This window comes from Bombina bombina, chromosome 10, assembly GCF_027579735.1.
Source record: "Bombina bombina isolate aBomBom1 chromosome 10, aBomBom1.pri, whole genome shotgun sequence".
Taxonomy (NCBI): Eukaryota; Metazoa; Chordata; class Amphibia; order Anura; family Bombinatoridae; genus Bombina; species Bombina bombina.
The window spans coordinates 175,901,375-175,909,177 of NC_069508.1; positions in this window are offsets into that span (position 1 = coordinate 175,901,375).

Genomic DNA, 7,803 nt, shown 5'->3' on the forward strand with positions numbered 1-7,803 from the left:
CTCCTGTGGCTCCCTATGTGCCAGGACCTCTCCAGATACCATATCAATATCCTGTGCCTCCCTATGTGCCAGCCCCTCTCCAGAAACCATATCAATCTCCTGTGCCTCCCTATGTGCCAGCCCCTCTCCAGATACCATAGCAATCTCCTGTGCCTCCCTATGTGCCAGCTCCTCTCCTGATACCATAGCAATCTCCTGTGCCTCCCTATGGGCCAGCACCTCTGCAGATACCATAGCAATCTCCTGTGTCTCACTATGTGCCAGCAACTCTCCAGATACCATAGCAATCTCCCGTGCCTCCCTATGTGCCAGCACCTCTTCAGATACCATAGCAATCTTCCTTGCCTCCCTATGTGCCAGCCCCTCTCCAGATACCATAGCAATCTCCTATGCCTCCCTATGTGCCAGCCCCTATCCTGATACCATAGCAATCTTCCGTGCCTCCCTATGTGCCAGCCCCTCTCCAGATACCATAGCAATCTCCTGTGACTCCCTATGTGCCAGCACCTCTCCAGATGTCAGTGCACCTCTCCTGATGCCCAACACAACTGCCCACTATTTATCTCAGTGCCCATAGTTCCTTCACATGCCATCACATATCGCAAAACGTCTTGCCCAGCAATCATCCCATTCTCTATCAGATACCCAAATGCCCAACGTTACGGTTCATCTTCTAGTCTAGCAGTTCTTCCAGTTCATGTCACCTTTCTTCTGTATTTCTCTTGCCCTCTCGCTAAGGGTTAAAATAACTCTTTATTGACCATATTCCGTCAGTCTCTATATAATTATATGATTATGAATCAATAAGATTTAGAGATCTACCCTAAATTACTGAATCTGATCCATATAATAACATAGGGATTGAAGTGAATTTCTTACTGAATAGTTTAATTCTTAAACTCCCTTTGCTTTGCACAATTCAGAGCTCAGCTCACACCTGCATCTTACGCGCTTGTTTATACCATTAATTAATGTCTAGTAGTAGCTAATTATTATTATCAGGGAGACCATGTAACTGTGTGTTTATAGCCGGGTACACAATCCTCTCTGCAGGGTGCCTTGTACATTCTCTCCAAATTAGTACTGTAAACAGCTGTAATGTGATAGCAAAGGAAATAGAAGCGTTTGGATGATTATTATTCATATTATTATTAATATTAATATTAGTATAATCAGTATAATTCCTATTAGTATTATTAAATAATACTAATAATAATTTGTGCATTTTATGCCGTGAATATATCTGTCCTGAAGAACAAATAAATACATAAATATTTTTTGCCGAAATGTCAGAATATACAAGAATAGACTGTAGTAGTAATCTTCATTTCATATAACGAATTTTGTGAAAATAAATATTATAAATAGATATATCAGGCAGCAGTTATAATCCGTCTATTTTGTAAAAGAAGAAAATACATCAAATTAAATTTGATTAAATACTCGATGTTTGCATTACATGGGTTCTATAGTAATATATAATATAATATAAAATAATTGTAATAATAAAAGTAAAGTAATATAATAATTATTATTATTACTATTATTGCTATTATTATTATTACTACTATTAATATTATTATTATTATTACTACTATTATTATTATTATTATTACTACTATTATTATTATTATTATTACTACTACTATTATTATTATTATTATTATTATTATTACTAGTATTATTATTACTACTATTTCTATTATTATTATTACTACTATTATTATTATTATTATTATTATTATTATTACTACTATTCCTATTATTATTATTACTACTATTATTATTATTATTATTATTATTATTATTATTATTATTATTATTATTACTAGTATTATTATTACTACTATTCCTATTATTATTATTACTACTATTACTATTATTATTATTATATTATATTACTACTACTATTATTGTTACTATTATTACTATTACTATTTACACTGTCTTTTGTGCACATCACCCGGCTGACCAGTGCACTAAGCAGATTCCCTCTGCCTGGGACATTCCATTTAAATGTAACTACCCAGAAATAAACCCGTTTGAGGCTTCAGACTGCTCTTTGTCAGAATTCATACCCAGATATTCAGGCTTAAATTAAAAGGTACTTTTTCATGTCCTTAATTCCTGCCTAAACGGTTTTGCTCCAGGAGAAGAAATCTTTTCTTTAAAATAAAAATCCTTCAAAAAGAGAAAAAGAGCCAGAGAGAGGGGCTTTATTTTCTAATCCTCTTACCCGCAGTCATTTTAAGACAGGGTGTTTGAGCGTCTTGTGTCCCAGTCCAAGCTAAATCCCCTGGCCTGGGAGAGACTCAGCACCCAGCCATCTAGAAGCTCTGCACACTGGAAACTGCTCTTTCTGCAGCGGCCAGAACAAAGCTGAAAAGCAAATACATCTAGTGCCTCAGATATTCTGCCAGCACTGAAGGAATATACAGGACCCTCATAAGTGCAGGCAGCCTGGTGCACAAACCTGAGCTTACAGATGCAGAATAGGGTCATTTACAAAATCTGCAGAGAATAAAGTGTGTTCAGATAAGTTTAGAAAAGAGTGCTTGGTGCAAACTACAGAGAGTGAGTCAGGAATAGGTACAGAGACCCACCCTGGTCTAAAGCAGAGTGCAGAGACATATCCTGGTGTGGTGTGCACAGACTGGGCAGGTGCCACTCACATGTCGTGCCGTGGTATTATGAGTGCTTAGAATGTATAGGGGCAGAATGTGGGGTCAGGTTGTGTAAATATCTTCTAATACAAAAAAAGAGAATAAAGACAACGGATAAGGATACAGAACATGAGGTATAGAGCTAGGCTGCCTAAACTTGGTACAAGGGAACCAGGGTTCAGAGGCACAGACTGATGTATCAGATAGTAAAGCATTGTACAAAGAAAATGTACAAATACAGGGTGTTGAAAAAGACTGTTTCAGAGGCAATTTATAAACTGATCCTAGATCAGAAACAGAAATACAGTCACAAGATATGATGCCCATAACAGAGTCTTGTGTAAGCATCTAACTGGCACTAGATATATATAGAGAATATATTTTTTTCTTCCAAACTACCCTGAAGTGGACACAGACACATCATTCATATTTTACTTTATTCAAAATATTTGACCAGCTAAGCAATCGTGTTGCCCAGATGTGCGCAAAGATGCAGTTTAATTACGCACGTGAGTCTTCTGCACCATCAGTGGTTGTGTTTTTACTTTTTTTCCTAAATCTGTGCTCTCCCCAAACTCTCAGATTTGACAAGGGGTAAATTTAGTTACACTGACTGTTTTGTAAGAAGTGGTTTCATTTTCACTAAATATCTTCTTTACTTTACCCCTACAGTGGGTATTCTGAGTGCCAGGCAGGGTGCTATCCTGGCTGCCTCTGTAGCACTATAGTGAAACCTCCTTCATGAAATAAAAACGATAGATAGATTTAGAGAGAGATTACCGATTCATGGGAGAGGGAGTGGTTTTCAATATTATGTACATTGTGTATCGTTATTTCCCATGTTATTCAATAAATTATAAATTCAGCCTGTAGCACTGCACTAATGCTGGGATTAGTCCCTCATACAAGCAGATGAAAAAGTAAATATTATCACAGAATCAGAACTAGCAACTTCTAAGCATAATAAGGACCCAGTGGGCATCTCTGTGCTCCAGGAGCCCTCTATTACAGAACAGAGATTTAATTAGACTTTTACACCTGACTGGTTTTGAGTAAGTGACTGTAACAAGTAAAAAAAAAAAAGTAAGATTCCTTTGATTGACAGCTGGGAGGACCAGTGAGAGGCGCGCAGGGCTGCCCCTAGATTCTGGCTAGCTCAGTTAAAAGTCCTCACAAGCCCTCCCACAGTGCATGGGAGCCTAACTGGACTTGGGGCTCACTGGTGCTGGAGTTAAAGGAGCTGTGAAGCTAGAGGAGTAAGGACACCAAGACACTGACTGAGGGACAAGTTGGACACCCCAGGAAGGTCCGGACAGCAAAACAAGGTCAGTACAAAGCTCTGGCACCCTGGGCATTTATTGATCTGTGGTTATATCTGATCAACAGAAACATAAACACATTGTTATGAAATGATTTATATATTCTAAGGATAAGGAGAAAATATATATTTGTTACATATAAATACCATGACATAGACCAAAGCACTTCTGGTTTCTGTAAATCTACTTATAGTGTTCAAGTTAATACATTTCTTGTTTTATATTTATATACACAAATACTAATACAATTGAAATTTTATTTATTTTTTATTTTATTTATTAAATGTGAGACTAAGAAATAAGAATTGAATTGAAATTATTTGTTTTAATAAAGTATGTTTTGGAATTTGGAATTATTTCTTGTGATATTTAAGATATTTCAGAAAGTAAAGTGATAGTTTAGTTTCCATATTGTGTGATGATTTAAAAAACAAAAATTTAGTTCCGCCTTTGCTTATTTTCGGATGTTGTAAATTTATTACAAAAGTTTTTTTTTAATCAAACCATTAAGTTTAATGGCACTCAAAATATATGGTGCCCGGGCACCTGACTGGGCATCTCAGCCAGTTGTCACTGATCAGTATTGACAGCAGCCCCCAACGGTTTACTCAGATCAGACCCCAATGTCCATTTTAATATTCTTTTGTCACCCAACAAATCTCTTCTTCCCCGCAGGGCAAAAATTCTATCAAACAAATCTCCTAATTTATACTGAACAAAGTGTTAGATTGTAAATCCCATTTAATTTCCATAATGATGTTTTAATAAGACCCCGTGAAAAGGCCTGGGGGGCAAAATAAGATATAGAATAGGGGCTTGTGCTATATGCAGGGACCGGAGTAATACAGAGCTGGTTATGTTTAATGATTATTATCAGACCTTTTACAGAAGTGTTTCTCCAACTTATTATTTACTTTGTGGCATTAGTGAATTAGAAACCAAACCCCCGTTGAAATAAAAAAAAAAGTTCTACCAGATATATTTATATTCATATATTTATAAAACCACTATTCAAGTGTATATATATATATATATATATATATATATATATATATATATATATATATATATATATATATATATATATATACACACTGTATATATAGATAGCTATATATATATATATATATATATATATATATATATATATATATATATATATATATGTGTGTGTGTGTGTGTGTTTGTATATAAATAAATATATATAAATATATATATATATATATATATATATATATACATGTGTTCATATATATGAAATTATTTCAGCACATGGAAATTATTTTTTGATAATCATATTACATTTTAAAATACACTATTGTATGTACATAGTATGCAAATATAATACAAACTTTACCTTAAAATGTCACTACATTAGATCTCATTATGTACTAACTATGAATAAAAAGTTGATATTATTTTACATTAAGAAAAAATAGACTAAACTAGAAAACATTACAGATATATTAAAAATGTATTAAATTATAATAATATTATTTATCCATTTGTTACACGCTTCCCTATTGCCCTGGGCTCTAATTTCCCCGTGACAACCCAGCCAGATGCTGTGATACACAAGTGAACAGAAGCTCTGTTTAACAATCACTAATCAATATTCCTATTTTTTGGAGGAACCCACTTTCATTACATAAAAAACAGAGAGAGTATCAGTGCACACTGGGTAACTCCCAGGTCAGAATTGAAATAAAAAAAAATGGCATTAAGAGAGTTAAACTGGTAGATTAATTTTATACCTAACCTTTTTTAAAGTTAAGTTCTTGATGCTAATATATTGATATTTATTGTTTTTATGAAATAACTGATACATTCCAGTGTAATATATGTTCATTCTTACTGATACAATTGACTAGACCTTGTTACTTGGTACAGTTTGGACTTCTTTTCCCCAATGTGAAGGATTGTCATGGAATAGGTAACTATAGTGGGTTTGTGACTCTGTTCTGAACACTGAGCTCTTAAAATGTGTATTTACTGGGATCCACCCATACAGTGAAATATGTATTAATATGTATGAATTATTCTCAAAGTACTTTAAACATGTAGGAAAATATCCCATGTTTAAAAAAATACCTGGTAAAATTAATGAGTAAATGCATAATTTAAATCCAAAAACATAGACCCTATACAATTATAGTGTGTGATAGATATTCAATATAAATTTATAGATTAGAATAGATAGATAGATAGATAGATAGATAGATAGATAGATAGATAGATAGATAGATAGATAGATAGATAGATAGATAGATAGATGATACACCGATTATAAAATGGATGACAGGGATAGATACTTAGATAGACAGGAATACATTGACTAAATATTTAATGTAGCGAAATAAAAAAAAAAATATATTTTTTTTGTTAAGAACATGGGTTCAAGACAATTAAACCAAGTTTCTTAACTGGAAGTTGTGCCTGTAAAATAACATGATCATTTCATATATAAAATATTACATTATTTGCAACCTAAGAGATCACAAAATATCTAGACTTTTGTTTAAAGGAAAAACAGCTTTAAACACATATTTTGCCTTTGTGAACAGGACAGCTATTTCATTTTTATTTTGTAAGATAATTAAAGTCATTGTTGTACTTTATAATATAAATGCACATTTAAAGGGTTAGTAATGTCAACATTAAACTTAAATGGATTGGATTGAGCACAATTTTTTAAACAATTTTTCAATTTACACAAATTATTGATTTTGCTTAGTTCTCTTGGCATCTTTGTTAAAGAGTAATCCTAGGTGACACCAGGAGCGTGCACGTGTCTTTAGCCAGCTGGGAGCAGTTTTTGCAACATTGTTTATAGCAATGTTGTATATATTTGCAAATTGTGCTGTCATTTAGTTCCATAGACACATGCACACTCCTAAACTCCTGTCAGTTTACCTAGGTTTACTATAAACAAATGCTATCAAGAGAAAAAATTTGATCATTCAAGTAAATTTGAAAGCTGTTTAAAACTAAATGCTCTATCTGAGTCATTAAAGCTTTTTTTGACTACTCTGTACTTTTAATTATAAGTTTGACAGCTCATATTTATCCATTTTTTATATTAGTTATAATTTTGTTATTGTGCCTTATTGTGTCCTAGCACCTAAGTCCCCCCTAGGGGGTGTATGTGTGTATTATCTACTAACAACTTAATGACATTTTATTTTCACATATTAGTTTTAAAAAGACATTTTAAAAGTCTGAAATGTCAGAGCTGTAACTGTATGTGAATTTCATTGATATTGTTTGCTCATTTGATTTGTTCATGTCGGTTCACTTGTCTTATATTTTATAAATGTGAGTGCTGGGGTCTATCCTGTAAAAGCCACCACCTGTCTAACTTACTTTTTAACTCAAAACATACAGAAATCTGTCAAATTGGGTCATTCTAAAAATTGTTTTCAAAATTGACTTTACCTGAGCTTTTAAAAAAGCTGCGTTTGACCAATCTCCTATGGAAGTTGTTTAAACTTGAACATGATTGGCTGTTTGTTTGTTTCTTTGTTTGATTTTTAAAGTGACTTAGAATTGTGTTAACACAGTGCAAATCAGTCATTACACAAAAAAATAAAACAAAGTTGCCCATTTAATTTATAACCAATACCAGTGGTAGCCAACCAGTTAGTTCTCAGAGCCACTAATGTTAAACATCAGTGCCTCAGAATCAATGTTTTGGTTGCCATTGGCATTAGGGATAAATAAATTAGTAAATTAGAAGGCACATAGATAGTTGATAAGTCAAGGAGATGTGTTTTAATTGGTCACAAGGTTTCTCACCATTTTATACCCAAGGAGTCAGCAGG